The sequence below is a fragment of the Pan troglodytes genome, chromosome 4, assembly GCF_028858775.2.
Source record: "Pan troglodytes isolate AG18354 chromosome 4, NHGRI_mPanTro3-v2.0_pri, whole genome shotgun sequence".
In the NCBI taxonomy this organism is placed as follows: domain Eukaryota; kingdom Metazoa; phylum Chordata; class Mammalia; order Primates; family Hominidae; genus Pan; species Pan troglodytes.
The window spans coordinates 89,316,251-89,337,689 of NC_072402.2; the positions used below are offsets into that span (position 1 = coordinate 89,316,251).

At 36.3% G+C, this 21,439-nt stretch overlaps 1 protein-coding gene and 1 long non-coding RNA gene across 4 annotated transcripts in view; one reads left to right on the forward strand and one right to left on the reverse strand.

Annotated features, from left to right (window-relative positions):
- The window catches only part of PRDM9 (PR/SET domain 9), an 84,833-nt gene extending 69,269 nt beyond the window's left edge, over positions 1-15,564 (reverse strand). The window contains exon 1 of one of the 3 annotated variants that reach the window (XM_054684441.2): positions 15,418-15,564. The gene's annotated coding sequence lies outside the window, so the exon portion shown is untranslated. The remainder of the gene's footprint in view (positions 1-15,417) is intronic. The other 2 variants (XM_054684443.2, XM_054684440.2) reach the window with 2 other exon arrangements.
- Positions 1,765-20,000, forward strand: LOC104006486 (uncharacterized). Its single transcript, XR_010157269.1, has 4 exons — positions 1,765-1,868; positions 2,973-3,094; positions 18,984-19,061; positions 19,270-20,000. It is a non-coding gene; the product is annotated as an uncharacterized LOC104006486 (long non-coding RNA).
- Positions 20,001-21,439: the final 1,439 nt, after the last annotated feature.

Sequence of the window (21,439 nt, forward strand, 5' to 3'; positions counted from 1 at the left end):
CCTGTAGAGTTGCCAAAAGAAAAAAAAAAAAGGAATTTCCAAGTGCAAAAGCCACAAGCCTGGTAAGCCTCTCACAATTTCATCAACTTTCAGTTTCTAAAATATAGTTTCATTCACCTATATTTTTGAGGAAAATTATAAAATTAATGTCACTGTTATTTATACTTTTACTACTACAGATATTATTAATGGTAACTATTCATGTAACATTGATTCTTGTGATGGAGTGATCATTATCCCTTAATATTCTTTATAGCCTTTTCCTAACTTTACAAAAATCTAGAGTTTCAGGTTGTCATCAGATCACTCAGAATAAATATTACATTTCCAAGCCTTTCTTGAAGCTAAGTGTCCCCAGATGTCCCAGTTTCACTCAGTAGGATATAATATAGGTGTCCTATGGCAGCTTCCAGGAATCTTTCTTAAGAAATAACTAATATTTGCCTTTCTCTTCCTTTTTGGATGCCAATACTTAGAATGAGTATGTCATAGCTATAGCCTGATCCCAAATTATATAATAAAGGCCCCCTAGAAAAAGCTGAAACCTGAGGAAGTGGGAATCCTCTGTTACAACACAGAGAAAATACTTTACTTTCCCACCAAAGTAATTATAGAATAATTAAGCTTATGAAGGAAGTTACCAGCTTACCTCTCTTGTATACAAGCACTTTTATTAAAATTCATTGATATAAATGTATGCTAATTTCACACTTAGACCTTGGTTGGTGAATTGTACTTTAAAAAATTCATTCAGCTGTGGATATTTGTGTCACACACACATAGATCTTCAGCTACATTTGGACACAGGATGCTTCTTTGTGTCCTAGCTGACTGAACATACCACAGGTGGAGTTTACCATATCTAAAGTTTTCTGAGAAAAGGTTCTTTCCCCAAATGCCAAGGTCTCAAGAAGCAGATCAGGCTTGGTTACTGACTAGACCAAGATAAACAATGGGGCCTAGAAAACCACAAGGTCTGGAATAATTGGTCTGTTTGGGAAGGATCATGGTAATTAGCTCAGCTGATGAGATAAACTTTTTCTTTAACTAGAAAGTAAGACGAATTGCTTGTTCTAAATGAGTGAATACGACAGTAAAGTCCTCTAGAGAAACAGAACTGCTTAGTGAGAGAGAGAGAAGGAAGAATCAGGTAGGTCCTCAAGTTGGTTTATTAGGTTGATGCAAAAGTTATTGTGGGTTTGTCATTACTCTTAATGGCAAAACACGTAATTACTTTTCTACTAACAAAATAGGTCCTGAATGACTTTTCATTCTCAGAATAAGTGATATATTTTTACATATTTTTAAATAAATATTTACTTTTTCTTATAACTAAAGGAAAGTCACACAGGGGACTGAGTAGAGTGACTATTGTAAATAAATATGGCACTAGCTGTGGTTTCAAGGCAGGGCATGACTCAATGAATAAATCTTCATTCTTATATGGCAAATGTAGTTTATACTGATGAAGGTGGTAATTAATCAGGTGTTTGTTATCACCTGGGACCAGAAAATCAGCCTGTTAATGGTGAGAATGGAAAAATGTTGTCTCTGCCTTTCATAAACACTAAAAGAATAAGGAGTAAAAATATCCTATCTAATGGCTTCTTCTCAGAGCAAAAGGCAATTAATAGCGAAATAAAGAAAAATTCCCAAACAGCTTGCCTGCTTACAAAGATAAGGGAATTCAGTATCACTTTGTGAGCAAAGCAGTATTCTTCTCTGTGACCTCATACAATAAGAAGAGAATATTACCCAATGTCCAGGACATCACTTGTCTGATTGTCATTACCATTCACGCCACTGCCTACTTTTGTGACACAGAGTTGTTCCTTGTGAGGCACCATGAACAGAAAATAAACCCAGAGGTAATTCTTCTCTCAGAGAGCAAAATCAGCTATCTTCCTGACTTTGGTCATGTCATACCAGTAGACTAAACAAGTCTTGACACCAAAAAAACCTTTTGACTTTTTCTGGCTGTAAGTTTCTTCCAAGTTTTTCACTGAAACTTCTCAACAATTTCCAGTGACCTCTGCAACTAATCTTATTTACAGAGATGTTTTCTCATTATTTATAAAGAGAAATATGAATAGGGCAGAAATATGAATAGGCAGATACGCGGCATAGATCTGAGTAGTTGTGCACCAGTTTCTACTAGCAATGTTTCTTCTGGTTTCTTGTGGTAATGTCAAATGCCTTCAATTCCTCCAGCTGGCTCTGCAGATGATTAGTGCTCCCTTGGAGGAACTGAATGGTTTGAGAAAGACTAAGAACATTTCGCTGTGAAGTATTGTTGCCAGTCAACAAGGTTTGCTTATCTTTCTTCCAGCTACCTTGCTAGGACATCTAATTGTAGGTATAACTTTGTGAGTGGTCCATTTATATGCCACAGAATCTCAGCTTTTTAAATCAATTACTCAGTGTCCTGGAAGTGCTCGGAATTGGTTGTGAACCTCTGAAAAGAATCCTACAACTCAAGATCTAATTCAGTAAGATGTTTCCGCAGACTGTCAAGCCGCAAATTTTGTTGGAGGTTGTGCTGGGAGTGGTCACACCAGTGCTTTTCCTCTATCTCAAGTGCCTTCCCCACCTGCCAGGTCCATCACCACGTCAGTTGCATCTTCCAGGGAAGCAGGCTCCCAGTACTTTAGTCAGCCCCAGTGGCTGCCCCATGTTTCCCAACAGGCTCTTCCATGTCAGGTGAGAACTGATTTCGGAGGCCCTTCTCTATCTAAGCTATGCCTCATAGGTGTAAGTACCACATCTCTCCCCACAGCCTGGAAATTACCAATTGCAAGTGGTTTTGCAAACTATTTACCACAATCCTATTAGAAAAACATCAAAAATTAACTGCATCAGAAAAATTATAGAAAATGGTTACTATGTAGAACAATGGCCTGTGCCAGCTTGAGAAGTGATTGAAATCACTTCTCATATATATGTCACTCATGTCACTGCATTCCTGGTTCCAGGTAGTTTGGTGGACAACCTAAGGAGGGAATGAACATTTGCTATTCCTCTCTCCATAATCCCTTTGCTGATGTTGTGTGTCTCATAAATCTTCTGCTTATTCTCCAAACCAAACAGCATACAAGTGAGTTTATAATTGTAGTTTAGAATATTTTCATAACAAGTAATAAATGTGTACTTTTATTCATATTGGATTACACTTTCTTTCATAAAATCATCTCCAGGAATTTATGAAGTGGTAAAAAGGAAAATGATTTGTAAGAATCTCTGGTCTTTTAAGTTAATTGACATCAAATAGCACTAAAAATCACCACAACTTGTAATCTATTGTAATCTACTGCATAGCCTTAGTAGGCTGAGTGAGGAGAATCAGAGACTGTGATAGGTGAAATTAAAAAGATAGATAGTTTTGTGACTAGAAGAGCTTTCTTAATACTTAAAACTGAGCGGGGAAGTGCCTAGTTTTGACTGATATTTAGACATTTTTCCTGCGAATGTCCTCAAAGAATTTAAATTTTTAATACAAAAATACTTCTCACAAACTTCAGAAAGAAAAACTTTTGCTAGATTCAGGAAAATCTTGCCTGAAACTTTTAAGTTTTTTGTTTGTTTGTTTTTGTTTTTTCTCTAATGGAGATGGAACTAGGAGAGTAGAACTGAGAAGAGTTTTAAGAGATTTTGGTCATCTAGGTGGCTGGAAGCTAAAAATTGCCTGCATGTCTATTTATCTTATCTTAACCAAAATTTTACTTGTTTTCCTTCTTAATTTGACTTTATTTTCAGCCTAAGGAAAGAATATCTTCTGTAGATAAAGCCGGGTAAGAAGAAGAAGGAAAAAATATAATATTAGTGCATATTTGCAATTAACTTGCTGTCGTGAAGGTTAATTAATAATCAGGGAATTAAAAGCTGAGGAGAAGCAAGATTTTGTCAAGAAGCATATGGCAAAAAGCATGTGACATACAGGGTGTCTTAAAAGATAGCATCCTGGGAATTACCATCAGCAATAGAATAGAGTTAAAGAAAACTTCATTGCTTTACTTAACATGCATTTAGTAAAGTCCACCTCATTTAAGTCAAGGTTACTCAACCTTTGTGTCATTGACATTCTGGGTCAAATAATTCTTTTTTTGTGGGGGTTGTTCTGTGCATTTCAGGATGCTGAACCACATTCCTGGCCTCTACTCAAGAGTTACCAATGTTTCCCTCCCTCATACCCCTCTAGTAGAGACAATCAAAAACGGACTTAAACGTGACCGTATGTTCCCTTTGGTACAAAATCACTCCATTTGAGAACTTTTAGTAAAAAATAATATGTGTTTTTCTCCAATTGGGTTTCTGCACATACAGAAGGAAAATTTGAAAGTATCGAGAAATCTACTTGCAGGAAAATTGACCAATCATTTTTATTTGTATAACCTTTTACGGAAGTATAATATACATACAAAAAAGTACATATATCCTCAATGAACAGACCAGTGAATTTTAACACACTGAGCACACCTGGGAAACTAGCACTGAGATCAAGAAATAGAACATAACCCACAACAGTTGGTTCACCTTGTGCCCTTTCCCACATTCCACCTTCCAGGGGTAACGATTTTCCTGACCTCTAACAGCCCAGATTGATTTTGCCTGCCTTTGTCCTTTCTGTGAATGAAATCAGAGGGTCAGTAGTCTTATGTCTGGGTGTTTTTCCTCTCAATATTGTTTTTATAAGATTCATTCTCCATGTGGTTTTACATTATTTTCATTAATGCTTAGTGTCAGATTCTATAAAGTAGCTCTATCTACATGCTATAAATAAGCATTTGAGTAGCTTTCTTTTCTTTGTTTATCATGAATGAAGCTGCGATAAATACATTTAGACAATGTTGTGTGTATGTGTGGGTGTGCATGTGCTGTGTGTATGTATAAATATGCTTCCATTTCTATTTAGCGTTCACTCAGGAGTAGAACTGCTAGACAATCAGAAATGTGTTTGTCCACATTCATAGCCAATATACCTAACACAATGTACGAAAAAGATTGGCTTTTCCCCACTGTAACAGTGTTGTCTTTTTGATAAATCAGGTAAACACATGTATATTGATCTATTTATAGACTTTCAATTCTTTTCCATTATTCAGTTTGATATTTGTTATTGTGAGTCTTTCTGCTTTGTTCTTCTTTGAGGCTGCCATGAAAATGTTTGCCTTCTAAAACACCATACAAATTTAGGAATCAGCTCGTCAATTTACACACAGACATACAAACTGTAGATTTCTGGCATTTTGATAATGATTGCATATACTGTACTCTAATTTATAGATCGTTTCCATCTTTAAAATATCAAGTCTTTCCATCTATTTGTGTGATATATACTCAATTTCTTTAAGTATTCTTATATTTGTTGAGTTTTATAGTTCTCAAGATAGAGCCCTAAATATGTTTTCTTGGATTTATTTCTCAGCATGTTATATTTTTGATGCTGCTATAAATATATCTTTTCAATTTGTATTCAATTTAATTGGTCTGTTCTTATCTTTATTATTTATTTTCTTCTACTTTCTATAAACATGTTTTGCTGTTTTTTGCTTAGTTTCTTATGGTGAAATCTTAAGTAATTTAATTTTAGCCTATGTTTTTTGAAAATATATAGCATTTATGGCCATGAATTTTTCCATAAGCACTTCTTTAGCTTTATGCCATTTATTTCAGTACATTATTTTTACTATAATCCACTTAAGAATATTTTCTAATTTTTGTTTTAGTATTTCAGCCATTCTTTATTTAGAAATGTGCATTTTGTCATATGGTCATTATGCCAGCAACCCTAGAAAATTCACTTTCGGATTCTAACATTTGTCTTTAGATTATTTTGAATTTTACATAGTGTACCATCACATACTCTGTGATTAATAACAGTTTTTACCCTTCTTTTCCAATTCTTATGTTTTTCTCCCCCTATTGTTCACACTACAATGGCTAGGACCTTAACTGTTAGGCAATACAATCTAGTTATCATTCCAATCCCATCAAATATGGAGCTGGATTGGAATGGATTGCAGGCTTAGTAAGAATTTTCTGGCTTGCTGTTCTTTCTAGAGTGGTACCCACCTAGACTTTTGACTGTGAGTATGAAGGCACCCTCACCTCAGCCATGAAGGAAGATTCAGTGATACCCTGTGATATTCCCAGGCCATTTCTCCGCTTGTCACCACACACTGCTGCAAATTCCAGCAAATATTTTACAAGGGATACAACGGTGAATATGTTGGAAGCACCACTCTTAGCATGTCTTTGTTTTCTGGGCATCTAATGACTACTGGAGATTTTATTCTGCCAGTTTGAAAGATTGGCCAGTCTTAAGTCTTCTCTGTGCTCCAGAACTCAGGAAACTACCACTGATAATCTTGGTAGTATGCTTGAAAGTCCTTGAGATTTTAGTTTTTTTTCTCCAGCCCTCCTCTAACACTTAGAGCTTTGCTGGCATCTGTCCCCTGGGAATGGACCTCTGCCTCAACTAAGCTAGACCTTTAGCTCCTGCCCAGGTGTGACCAGCGTCCCCTGGTTGGAAAAACTAGCCAATAACAATTAGCTCAATCCAGAAAGTTTCTTTTTCTTTGTAATTTTAGTTCAACAAGTCATCATAGTTTCTACAGATCTTGGATACCACAAAAAAAACCACAATTCTTGTCATTTATGTGACATAGTTTTCTGGTTCTTGCAACAAATATTGGCCTTCATCTTCCTACAGTACTCTTCTTTGGTAGCAGAAATCTCCCAATCACTTTTTTCTTAAATATTTCTGTCACTAAAGTGAAATTAATATAACAAAACCTATGAAAGAACACAATTTAGTGGCACTTATTTTCAGAATGGTGTGCAACTAGCACTTTTAATACTCCAAAAACGTTTTTATCACCTAAAAAGAAAATCTACTTATTAAGCACTCATTCCCACTTTCTCCCTCTTCACTCAAGCTCTGAGGACTACCAATCTGTCTAAAGATTAATGTACTCTGGATACCTCATGTCAAAGGAATTGTGAAAGGAAAATAAATCTTGGGGCCCCAAAATCACTAAATTAAAAGGAAAAGTCAAGCTGGGAACTGCTTAGGGCAAACCTGCCTCCCGTTCTATTCAAAGTCACCCCTCTGCTCACTGAGATCAACGCATATCTGATTGCCTCCTTTGCAGTGGATAATCAGAAACTCAAAAGAAGGCAACCATTTGTCTCTTATCTACCTATGACCTGGAAGCCTCCTCCCTGTTTCAAGTCTTCCAGCCTTTGCTTCAAGTTGTCCCATCTTGATTGATGTCTCATGTCTCCCTAAAATGTATAAAATCAAACTGTGCTCTAACCACCTTGGGCACATGTCATCAGGACATCCTGAGGCTATGTCACAGGCGCACGTCTTCAGCCTTGGCAAAATAAAGTGTGTAAATTAACTGAGTCCTGTCTTAAATTTTGGGGGTTCACATACAAGTGACCTTTTTACTTATTTTATTAGCATAATGTTTTCATTGTTCACCCATGTTGTATCAAGTATCAGAACTTCATTCCTTTTTGTAGTTGAATTTCATTGTATGTATATGCCAAATTATTCTTCTTCTAATGATGGACATGAGTTACTTCCACTATTTTGCTGTTGTAAATAATGCTGCCATAAACATCTTTGTACAAGTACTTCTTTGAATACCTGTTTTTGATTCTTTTGGGTTGATACATAGGAGTGATTCATAGGGGTGATACATAGAAGTAATGGGTCATGTGGTAAGTCTATGTGTAACTTTTGAAGAGCAGGCATATTTTTTTGTTTAACTTTTTTAAGGAAATAGTTGATTTGAAGTCTTTATCTAGTAAGTCCAAAGTCTGTGCTTCTGCAGGGACGTTTTCTATTAATTTATCCTGTGAAAGGATCATTTTATCTTGCTTCTTCAAACACTTTGCATTTTGTTGTTTTTGTTAAGAAAGAGGACTTTCTAAACAGTGTAATGTGCTAACTCTGGAAATCAAAATGATCCCCTTGCCCAGTGTTTTGTTGTTGTTTTTACCCTTTGGCCTGGGATGTAGTTGTTTGCTTGTTTAGTTATTTTTATAACTGTTAAAATGACCGTATTCCTCACATACGGTCTCTAAAATCTGTTTCTTTAGCTTGTGGACAAATAGTGTTTGCTCAGAGATTTCTTTGAACATCGGAGACAATAATAATAATGATGATTTAAAAAACAGTGTTGGGATACGTTTTCAGCTTTCAGCCAGGGCCTCTACATACCTGTCTTAGCCTTTGCTTCCTGCTTGCATTGAGCCTAAAGATCTGCCACAAATGAAAGCCTAGGTCTTTTCTAAGTATGTATGCTTTCCTAGGCTCTCTGTGGTTTACTAAATTTTTAGTACAGAAGAGTGCTTTATAACGCCCTAATTCTAAGAGTCTCTCATCCTCCTCCCACGTTTTCAGCATATCTCATTTGGCTCCGTAGTAACCATTTGCCCCAGGCAGCAGCAAATTGTTCATTTCCCTTTCACTATTTTTGAGTGATGCCCTCTGCCTAGTAGCTAGTTTTCTGCTCTGAGAGACTTCCAAATTAGGTGAAACAAAGACGAGCTTCTTGCTTCTGTCTTTCCGGTAGTCCCAAAACTGGTCAAAACAAATATGCAATTCTCTGAGAACAAGGTCTGCTCTGCTCCCTCTGGAACCGCGGACTGGAAACACAGATCGCTGTATTCAAGGCTACTGCCAAGCTGGGGTTGGGGGCAGCGACAAAGGAAAGCTAAACTGCTGCAAAACTTATTTTCTAAATCCACTGATTCTTGATTCAGCACTTGCTTGCTCTAAACCTTTGAACTTTTTGACTATTTTTCAGTTTCAACAAAGTTGATTGACAGTTTTTGATTTTTGCTTTTTGTGTGTGTGTGCATGTTGTTTCTGTGATGGGACAAGTTCTTGGAACTACCTGCTCTGCCATTTTCAGTGACTGCACTTCCTATTTTTGTTTCACCCAACTTCAAAGTCTTTGCCCTAGAGAGCTACTATTAACTTCTTATGAATCACTGCCCATTACTGACATGCAGTACCGAGGTTACTGTCTCCTAGCTCTCTCCTGATCCTTTCAGAATTCTCTAACAAATTTAAAGTGGTTAGTTGCATCTCCTCCCAACCATTTTTGAGTGCACAACTGGTACATACCAAACCGAATGACATAGTCTTACGACTTGGAAATGATATGGAAACATATATACCTATATATCTATATGGAAATTATGTATACACACAGACATATACACTCTCACACACACAGTACACACATACTTGGACATTAATTATGACTGGAATACATACATGGAAATTATATATGACTGGCAGCAAGGAGAGTTGGTACATGCTATATTACTAAATATTTTAAAAAGTTGTCTCAAATAAGATGATACTCTTAGCTGTCCTATTTATTCTTTGTAACTTTAGAGGACTGGGACATGAAAAGGTTTAATTGGTAACATATGCAGCAATTCCAACTAACTTTATTCAGTTTCTGAATCCCTGAAGGAGATTTGACTGTCAAATCTGTAGTAGTTTAAGAAGGAAACTTGAGTCACTCTTTCTCTTCCTCGTAGAGCAATGGCTGAGTTCAATCTGTAGAGATTAAGAAGGTTTAATAAAAAGAATAAAGATGCTGTACTTTGCATAATTTTTATTTAGGACATTCCAAAAATGGAGAAAAATTTTACATTGATTAAGATATCTCTATGAGAACTTTAATGAAGGGAAGAAATTTATATTTAATCTGGGGTAGAGCTCAATTTACTGTCTGGGCTTTGCTATCATGAAGGAATCTATATATGACTTCTTCCTTCATATCAGTCTCTATATGAGTGGTTAGGTTGTTCAGTGTAAGTAAATAAACAAAAGAATGCTCTCATGATATCAATAAGGCACCAAATAATTGTGTACATTTCTAATATAGTGACATCTGCACAGTAATGTTTAACAAACTTTTTGGAAAAAGATAATGCAAAGATGTCTAAAATTAGCAGCTTCTTTGCATAGAATGTAAATGCAAACCTAAAATTTTAGCAAAAACAATGAATTGTCATTACAAGTTTAGTATCAAAAAGCTGTTACTTCTGTTAGAAGAAACACTTTAGACAAATTTAATTTAACAATTTAATTGCATAAAGAATGATTTGCAAATTGGGTAGCCCTTCAACCAGAAGAGAGTCAAAGCTACTCTGGCACTGGTGTCATAAGCATTTGAACCAGAATGACACCATCTTGAATAAGGCCTGGGTGAAATAAGGCTGAGACCTACTGGGCTGCACTTCCAGGAGGTTAGGCATTCTAAGTCACAGGATGAGATAGGAGGTCAGCACAAAATACACATCATAAAGACCTTGCTGATAAGACAGATTGCACTAAAGAAGCCAGGTAAATCCCACCAAAACCATGATGGCAAGGAAAGTCACTTCTGGTCATCCTTATTGCCCATTATATGCTAATTATAATGCATCAGCATGGGAAAAGACACCCCCACCAGCACCATGACGGTTTACAAATGCCATGACAAGGTCAGGAAGCTACACAGTATGGTTTAAAAAGGGGAGGAACCCACAGTTCCAGGAATTGCCCACCCCTTTCCCAGAAAACTCATGAGTAATTTACCCCTTGTTTAACATATAATCAAGAACTAAGTATAAATATCCTTAGTCCAGCAGCCCAAGCTACTGCTCTGCCTATGGAGCAGCCAATCTTTTATTCCTTTAATTTCTGAATAAACTTGCTTTCACTTTATGGATTCTCCTCCAAATTTTTTCTTGCATGAGATCCAATAACCCTCTTTTGGGGTCTGGATCAGGACCCCTTTCCAGTAACACTGATGCTGAGTCAAAGAGGATTTATGGATAAAAAAAGAAAAATGATGTAAATAAATGGAAATGAGATACAGAAACAGCTGGATTGGTTACAACTTGGCGTTTGCCTTATTTGAACTTGGTTTAAACAGTTGGCTTCCTTTAATTGCCTGAAACTTGGTAATTGCTACAAGAATAGGGTACAGGTTGTTTGTACATTCAGATTGGCTATAGTTTGCTTTTACAAAGAAATCTTTATGTCAATCTTAAAATATATAAGGAAGCAACTTTAGGCTAAATTCAATTTAACACTTTTTATAGCTTAATATTAAATGTGGCAAAGTTAATATCCTTAAGTCTATCAACTTCTAGATTGTTCTTCTGATCACTATATTGAAAATACATAATAATAAATAGAAATTCACATTCATCTGAGTATGATGGAGGAAAAAACAAAATTTGGCTAGCTTTGCCCATACAGAGGCATCAACTTATAAGATTACTTTTATTTCTGATAACAGTAGGATCAAAGACAGACAGCTTCCCCTTTGTTCTATGAAGACTCACCAAAAATGAAGTGGCAATAGGCAGATTAATAGGAGAAAAGATATGCAAAATATATTTACCAAACATAACATGGAGGAATTACATGAGTATAATTACCCAATAACCCAATGAGGTCCAGATGTTTATCGGTTCTTCTTCTTAGGACAAGGGAACAGGAGAGGTATAGAAGTAAATGTATTTTAGGGAAAAAAGAATGAGCTCAAAGAATAATGACCTGGGACAAAGTTTCCCTGAGGTCTGGGGGAGGTGGCAGGAAGGTGAGTGGCAGAACTTTGCTTTGAACAAAGGTCGTCTTATTGTGAAAATAAAGGCCCTCAAGTAAACCCTTGGAGCAGCCCTTAGAGGAAGAGATGAAAAGTCTCTCTGGTCATGGTGAGGACTCCTAGCTTCTTCTCTTTGCTGTGGTAACTCTTTCCTGATTATTTGATGAGATTACTAGGAAAAGGGTCTTAAGACAATTGCATTTCTTTTATAGATAGGCTTTTTTTAGTCAGATAAGAAATTTATTTTTCCAGAAAGAATTCCTCCATGTGCTTCAGGAAAGAAAGGATCAGAGATGGGAAGGGGAAGGTCTTAGACTTTGGTTCTGAGGCATATTTCTGAAGCCTTTTAATTTTCTTTAATTCTAACACTTAAAATGCCAAAGCATTGTATTTTGAGGTATCATTTTCTGTGCCCCAACATAATCAAATTAAATCCTTACACCCTCAGCTTCAGGACTTGTAGTGGGTAAGGTGTTAGGGTTCTACCCTTGAAGCAATCAAAAGCAGTGTACAATACTTGATGAAGGTGCTTTTACGATATTATCAGAAACAGGCCTGAGATGGTTATAATCACATTGCAGAAGTTTTAAATATGGCCCTAAGGTTCTTCTCCACTCTTCACATTGAGAGAGGGGTTTTATATCTTCCCCGTCAGTCTAGGCCTCTATGGCCAATAGAATATGGGAGAAGTGACACTGTGCTGTGTCAATTTCCTGTCCAGACATTAAAAAAGCAAAACAAACAAACAACCCAGCAGTTTCAACTTTCTAAGTCTAAGGAATTTGTTCTTGGAATCCAGCCATGATGCTGTAAGAAGGCCAAGCTTCCCATGAGAAGTCCACATGGAGAGAAACCAAAAGCTATCACAAACTTGCCGGCTATGGTCACAACACGTGGAGGAGAGATGAGCTATCCCCATTAAGCCTTGCCCAGATGACAGATTGCTAAGCAAAATAAACAGTTATTGTTTTAAGATACAAGATATAGATTGTTTGTTACGGAGCAATAGATAACAAGAGCACACCTACACATACGCACACACATAAATTTCTTATTATGTCTCAAACATATGTTGCTAAGCAAATTTACTTGAGAAAAAAATATGTTCTTATAAACTTAAATCTGAAAATGTCACCATAAAGAAATGCACTAAACTTGCAAGATAAATCACAAAATTCTACTAAATTTCTAACTGAATATTATTTTCCATTGAAATTAATGTACAAAAAACATTAATTTCAACATATTATCTGCATAAGAAAGACCTTTATATCAAGTATCATGTAGAAAACCCTTGTACACTCAAAGAATGTTTATTTGGTATATTATTGAGATGGTTTTTCAAGTTAAAAACAAATCTACTTTCCTTGCAAGTTAACATTGGTTGTCTTTAAGTTTGGTTGAGAATTATTTGCAAGCATGTCATAGTTGTATTTTGTTGTTTCATTTGAACGTCTTCAGTGACAGCAGGATTCTCAGATCTCTTGTGTGACATCTTGTTTTTATTTGGCTGGAGAGTAATAATAAATGTAGCTAATAATTTCCTTTTCATAGCCAGTATTTGTAATACACTGCTCTGTGCTACAATTACTTTTGAAGCACACAATTGGAAGGTAAGAACAACTAATCACCCCTAGATTGCATCATATTTGTTCTATTTTCAATGAAAATCACATGACACATTTCTGTACCAATTCTTTAAATGCCTTTCCTACCAAATTCTCTGTTTATAACCATTTGCAACCTGATATATGTATCAGCAAATAATGCAAGTGGAAAGGTAGTTACATTATTATTAACACACTCTTATTCAACATTCAAAAGAAACTTGGCTTGTCTATTCATGTTCATTTTCATGCTTCATCTGATATTCATGATACAGAATAATAAATTTAATATCAGTGAACATATTTTTGCCTAAAAGAATAAAAATCAGAAGAAATTGCTCACTAATATATATTCTAGAAGTAATTCTATATCTAGTCCCAAGAGCTTGAGGAAAATGAAAGCAAATTTTTATTTTCAATAGTGACAATGAAACAATCATTTGAACAAACTTACTGATCAGATTTTAAATTTCATGTGCTCTTCCATAGATTTCACAGTTTAAACATTCTTCTAATTCTTCAGTGAAGATAGATGACAAATTTAATAGCATATTTTCCTTTTTTATTAAAAAATTATTGTACATGCTGCAATAAATAGCAACATTGATTCAGTGAAATGAAAATGCAATATATAAAATATCTTATTTTTATTGAAAGCTGTAGTAGTTATATTTGACATACAATGTAACACATATATTTAAAATTACAGCTTGAATTTTTTTTTTTTTTTTTTTTGAGAAGGAGTCTCACTCTGTCGCCCAGGCTGGAGTGTAGTGATGCCATCTCAGTTCACTGCAACCTCCGCCTCCTGGGTTCAAGCGTTTCTCCTGCCTCAGCCTCCTGAGTAGCTGGAATTACAGGCGTGAGCCACCCGCCCGGCCACATCTTAACATTTTTTTACACATGTATACACAGGTGAAACAATTATTCCCATCAAAATAATAAACATAGCAACCATCTACAAACTTTTCCTCCTACCCTTTTATTACTTCCTTCGTACTTCATTCCAGATTCCTCCAGATAACTAATAGATCTGCTTTCAACCACTATAACTATGTTTCATTATCTAAAACACATAGTTTATTTTATTTATTTATTTTTGTGATGGAGTCTTGCACTGTCGCCCAGGCTGGAGTGCAGTGGCACAATCTCGGCTCACTGCAACCTCCGCCTCCTAGGTTCAAGCGATTCTCCTGCCTCAGCCTCCCGAGTAGCTGGGATTACAAACGCATGCCACCACACCCAGCTAATTTTTTGTATTTTTACTGGAGAAGGGGTTTCACTATGTTGGCCAGGCTAGTCTTGAACTGACACCGTGATCCGCCCACCTCGGCGTCCCAAAGTCCTGGGGTTACAGGCCTGAGCCACCACACCTGGCCTAAGTATAGTTTATAAGAATCGAATTGTACAGGATACACTTTCTTCACATATTTGTCTTTTTAAAAACTTGTAGCTATCTTAGTGCGTGTGTGTATATGTATAAATGCTGGTATCGAACTCTGGGTCTACATTTTTCAAATGACTAACGACGTTGAGGAACTTTGCACATGCATATTTAATAGTCATCCATAGATCTACTCTGGTGAAGTGCTTGTTGAAATCTTTGGCCAGTTTTTCATTTGGTTGTTTATTTTCTTATTGTTGATCTTTGAGTCTTTTATGTATTCTGGATACAAATCTTTTGTCAGATATATACTTTGTAAAGATAATTTCCCAGGACATGGCTTGCATTTTTATTATCTTAAATTTTTACTTTTGATATGTGTTTTAGTCCATTTTCACACTGCTATAAAGATACTACTGAGGCTGAGCGCAGTGGCTCATGCCTGTTATCCCAGCACTTTGGGAGGCCGAGGGGAGTGGATTGCTTGAGGTCAGGGGTTGAAGACCAGCCTGACCAACATTGTGAAACCCCCTCTCTACTAAAAATACAAAAATATCTGGGCGTGGTGGCGGGCGCCTGTAGTCCCAGTTACTCACGAGGCTGAGGCAGGAGAATCGTTTGAACCTGGGAGGAGGAAGTTTCAGTGAGCCAAGATCGCGCCACTGCACTCTAGCCTGGGCGACAAGGCAAGACTCGGTTTCAAAAAAAAAAAAAAAAAAGAAAAAAGAAAAGAAAAAAGAAAAAGATGCTACTGAGACAGGGTAATTTATAAAGGAAAGAGATTAAATGGACTCACAGTTCTGCATGGCTGGGAGACCTCGGGAAACTTCCAGTCATGGCGGAAGGCAAAGGGGAAGCAACTACTGTCTTCACAAGGCAGCAGGAGAAAGAGAGAGAGCAGGAAAAACTGCCACTTTTAAACCATCAGATCTCCTGAGAACTCCCTATCACGAGAACTCCCTATCACGAGAACAGCATGGGGGAACCGCCCCCATGATTCAGTCACCTCCCACCAAGTCCCTCCCTTAACACCTGGGGATTACAATTCCAGATAAGATTTCAGTGGCGACACAGAGCCAAACCATATCCATGTGTATGATTTATCAACATTTTCCTTTCATGGATCTTGTTTTTGTTGACATATATGAAAATTCTACTTAACCAAAAGCCATAGGATTTTTTCACCTATGTTCTCTTATGTATTTTTTATAGTTTTATCATTGACATCTAGCTCTGTGATTAATTTTGAGTTTTTTTAATGTAAGTTTTGGTTTTGGTTTCTGTATTGTTTGTATTTTTTGCTTATTTGCCTATAGACATCTAATTTTCCCAGCACAAATTTTTTGTAATGTCTATTTTTTTTTTTTTTTTTTTTTTGCCCTTAAATTAACTTGGCATCTTTGTAGAAAATCAATTGACTGAAAAGGTAAGCCTTTATTTCTGGACTCTCAGTTATACTCATGGACCTATTTGATTATAATTTTGGTAATAACATGCTACCTTTATTATCCAAATTGTACAGTGTATTCAGACTTAAGGTGGTATAAGTCCTCCAATTTTTTTTTTTCAAAGTGGTTTTGGCTAGGCTCAATCTTTTACATTTCCACATAATTTTTAAAATCACCTTGTCATTTTCTATTATAAAATAACGTGCTGAGATTTTGACAGGAAGTTCGTGTAATCTACAGAACAGTTTGAGAAGAGTTCTCATCTTAACGATTCTGAGTCATTCCATGAACATGAGATACCTCATCATTTACTTAGGTCTTCTGTACTTTCAGCAATACTTTGTAGTTTTTAATTGTTGTCTTAAATATATTTTTATTGTAGCTTCTAATGTAAATGTGAATAAAGCTTTTTTCTGAGATTTTATTTTTATGTCTCTTATTGCTAGAATTCCACAGTGCATTATTGTACATTAATCTTGTATCCTGTGATTTTTGCAAACTGTATTTCTTTGTTTTCTTTCTGAGTGTATGTATTCCTTAGGATTTTCTATCTATAGGATTATGTCATTTGCAAATAATAACTATCTTACTTCTCCTTATTACTATGCATGCTTGTTATTTAAGTTCATTTTTATCATTTTATTTTTGCCATATAACACTGGCTAGACCCATAGCATGACATTTAATAGAATGGGAGGAGAAGACATTTTTTACTTTTTCTCTATAATAGGAAAAGGAGTGTTCAACCTTTCACAACTAAACATGATATTAATTGTCATTTTTTTGTTTGTTTGTGGTATGTGTCCTTTATCTAGTTGAGAAAGTTCACTTCCATTTCTTAACTTTGAGAGTTTTTACTATGAAGCAGTGTTAGATTTTCTTCAATTATCATTTTTTGGTGTCTTTTAAGATGATTATGTGTATTTTTGTGCTTCACTCTCTTAATATACTATACTAATAAATTTATAGATATTAAATTACCTGTTCAGTTCTTGAATTAACCCCATTTGGTATAGTATATAATTCTTTATTTGTTTCTTTCTTTTTTTTTTTTTGACAGAGTCTTGCTCTGTCACCAGGCTGGAGTGCAGCGGCGCGATCTCAGCTCACTGCAACCTCCCCCTCCTGGGTTCAAGTGATTCTCCTGCCTCAGCTGCCTGAGTAGCTGGGACTACAGGCACATGCCACCATGCCCAGCTAATTTTTTTGTATTTTTAGTAGAGACGAGATTTCACCATGTTAGCTAGGATGGTCTCAATCTCCTGACCTGGTGATCCGCCCACCTCGGCCCCCGAAAGTGCTGGGATTACAGGCATGAGCTACACGCCCGGCCAGTATAGTATATCATTCTTATATTATGCTGAATATAATTGGCTAATATCTTAAGATTTTACGCATTTATGTTTATAAGGTTATTGCACTATGAATTACTTTTCTTGTGATTTTTTGTTTGGTTTTGGAATACACTAACCTCTTGGAGATGTGATTAACACTGTCCCCTTCTGTTCTCTAGAAGTGTTTGAGTAGATATGGTATTTTTTCTTCTTTAAATATTTGATGAAATTTACCAGAGAAGCCATCTGGGCTGGCCTTATGTTTTGTTGTTGTTGTTGTTGTTGCTGTTGTTCTTTTCTTGAGAGGTTGGTTATGCTTTGGAAAAGATTTTTAATTTCAAACTTTTTTACGGATGTAAGTTTTATTCAGGTTTTCTATTTTTTCTTGAATTAGTTTTGGTAACTTCTTACTTTGTCAGACTTCGGGTGGATTAGACTCGGTATTGGTTAGAACCTAATAAAACCTTGCTGCAGTTTCATTAGAGGTCCACTCATAGTTTGTCCTGAAAGTTGGGAGAGGAGAAATTCTCCTAATGAGCAAATCTTTGGTCATTCACGTTATATGGAAAGAGAAGCAGACTAGTGACAGAATGTATGCAGAATCATGGGGTGTGGCAAATAGCTTAGCAGGTTTTTGGAAAGTCTGCAAAAAAAAAAATGAGACTAAGAACAAGAATGTCTGGAGAACCACATGTCAATTAACCTACAGGAGTGGACATGATATATGATCTTTGTAGTATATGATAATACCCAACAAAAGGCATGTGCCATTGACAATGCACTAAACAACCAGACAGAAACAATGACTCAGCCATTTGATGTAAGAAAGTCTCAATGGCCCCTTTAGTCCTGAAAGGATAAGTGCATAATAATAAAGTTGCTATAGTGGCAAGGGTGGTCATGAATGAACCTAGTGACATAGATTCCAACTCACTAAGGCTGACCTAGCTACTATGGCTTCAGAATGTCCAATATTCAAACATAAAAGCCCAATTCAGAACCCATGATATGCCCTCATACATGAAGAGACCACATGTACTCTACAGTAGCAAGTTAATTACAGTGGAGTCCTTTGACACCAGAGGTGAAAGCATCAAAACCTATCCCAGGTACAGTTCCTGCCTTCAGGGTCTCAATTAGCATCATCATTCAAGGAATTACAAATTGATATAGGACTAGCACAGCCTCAGAACCTACTTTAGAGCAAAACAGTGTATCAGTGTACAGTTTACTGTGGCATCAACTACTTCTGTTATGCACACATACGCACACACACACACACGCACATGCACCCCACCCAGAAGCTGTTAATCAGAGAGAGAAATATAAATGTAACAGTCTATGAAAAGCACAACTAATGTGCCTGTTTAAGGATAATACTCTGATAAGGTAGAACACTGTATTTCAAAATGCAATATATCCCCTAAATCAATAGCTCTCATATGGTGCTAGGATAAAAAAGTTGAGATATATGGATTTGATAGCTGAGAGTGGTTCTCAGTAAGTAACTGAACTTATTTTTATTTCCAGCTACCCAATTAAGAGGTTTTTACTTATTTCTTTTTTTTTTTTTTCCTCAGAGATCTGGGTTCCTGTGGAAGAAGACTTTCACCAGAGTACACAGCAAGAGTCCCTTTAAACTTCAATCCTTAGCTGTTGTACGTATACTTCAGGACTTGTTGTCAAAATACCAATAATCAAGAGAAGGTGTCACAATCTAAGTAGTAGTAATTATCTTGATCATCATAAAGAGATAGAAATGTTATGCAGTGAGGTCAGAAAACAACATGCTTGATACTGATGTCCTCCCTGAGATATCTCTTGACATTTTCTTACCCAATTTTATTGTTTAATGCTCATGTACAGTAGGCTGAGGGAAGCATGAAGACCTGGAGTTCAAACCCCCTTGGGAGTGAATAACTTCTTGGTCAACATACGAATAAGACCCTAAGCCAGTGAAGATGCTAGTTAAAATTGACGGGAATCTAGAACTGGTTTTTAAAAAAGAAAAAAAAAAGAGAGAGAGAGAGAGAAGCAAATTATGTCTTCAAGACCAGCTACAGTGGTGATGTTGAAGTTTTTTCCACTAAACTTCCTGTTGCAATTTACCCCAAGAAATATGAACAGTGCAAATCTTGAATGAAGAGTTTCCAAAATGTATTACATAAAGTATGTGGAGCTGAAGAAAGCAAAAGGTTGGACTATAATGGATGCTCTTTTGTGCCTCCAAGATACACCCTTCAGTTCTGAGGCTTTCATTTGTCCGCCCCCTGAGATTATTGCTGCCTGATGTCTTTCTCCTGAGCCTTGAGACTTATGAATTGTCCTTGGGCAAAGGGAGCTGCCTTACCAGAAGAGACCCTCTTTCTCTAGGACACTACTTATCAAATGGCTATTGATATGATAGTGTAAATGCTTGTGCCCCTATATAAAAGCAGAATTCTAAAGAACCATTTTAGCAGAGCTGCCCAAGAGATTGGCCAAGGCCTCCTTGAGACTGTTTCACAGTTCAAGTTCTTTTTCTCGATCTTAATTTTTTTATTTCTCAATAGGTATTAATCCTGAGAACTCTCCTTAATAAAATTATTATGTGCAAATTTTCATCTCCAGATCTGTTTACTGAGAAACTTTGCTATATCTGAACACAGCACATAACGAAATCATCACTCTATTCTAATCAATAAACAGAAAATAACAATGGACTATTTCCTCTGCTAGCATATCTGATAGGGCAATAGTGTATTTGGGTTAAAATATTATAAATTTAGACATAATAGGTCTAAATTTTAGATAAATTATAGGGTCTATTTATTCAAAATAAGAGGTTCAATACACTTGTGATTCTGTAATCATTATCCTACTTCATAATGTGGCTCACTAATGTTGATCACGTGGGGACAGTGGGCAAGAGTAAGCAAGACGTGTGCATTTTTATTGGCACTACTGGAAAGTAATCAAAAAGGTTATATATTAATGTTTTATGTCTCGTGGAAAAGTTACACATACGTTTTTGAGAGAAAATTTAAAGGGCAAACATGGTAAAAATAATTTAAGAAACAGAAACACTGTGGGAAATATGAGTTGCTGTATGTATTTAAAAATATAATTGTACAAACAAATATGTAATCACCCAAGGGGTTCTTCCTGCACACTGCACAAAAATCAATTGACTGAGACTGTAGTATTGCAGAAAATAAAGAATTTAATAGATGCAAGGACAGCCATGCAGGAGAACTGGAGCTATCACTCACATCAGTCTCCTCAAAGGCTCAGATGTTAGGGTTTTTCAAGGATAATTTGATGGGCAGAGGGCTAGGGAATGGGGAATGTTAATTGTTAGCGTAGGGGATACATTCACTGGGGGTCAAAGTGGGTTTTTCTTTCTGCTTTCGGTTCCTGGGTAGGATCACAGAACTAATTGAACCAGTTTACCAATCTGGGTGGTGCCAGCTGGTCCATCAGAATGCAGGGCCTGATGAATGTCTCTAACAACAATCTTAGGTTTTACAATAGTGATGTTATCCACAGGAGCAGTTGAGGAGGTTAGGAATCTTGTGGCCTCTGGCTGCGTGACTCCTGATCCATCATTTTTAATCTTGTGGCTAACCTGTTAGCCTTACGAAGGTGGTCTGGTCCCCAGCAAAGAGAGGGTTCATTTCAGGAAGGGGCTATCATCTTAGTTTCAAAGTTAAACTATAAGGTAAATTCCTACTATGGTAAGCTCAACCTACACCCAAGAATGAACAAGAGCAGCTTTTAGGTTAGAAGCAAGATGGGGTCAGTTAGGTCAGATTTCATTCACTGTCGTAATTTTCCTATGTTTTTTTCAGTGTCATAATTTTTGCAAAGGTGTTTTCAAATACACTTTTCTTTCTTCAACTCATAAATAGCAACTGGACAGCTAAGTAAATGCACTAGGATTCTCCAATTAACTAATCCCTTTACATGGTCCATTCCCTGCCAAAAAGCTCAAGTTTTCTTATATAAAATAATTCTCCCAGAGTTTTTGAGATTATTCTAATAAAAATTGTAAATA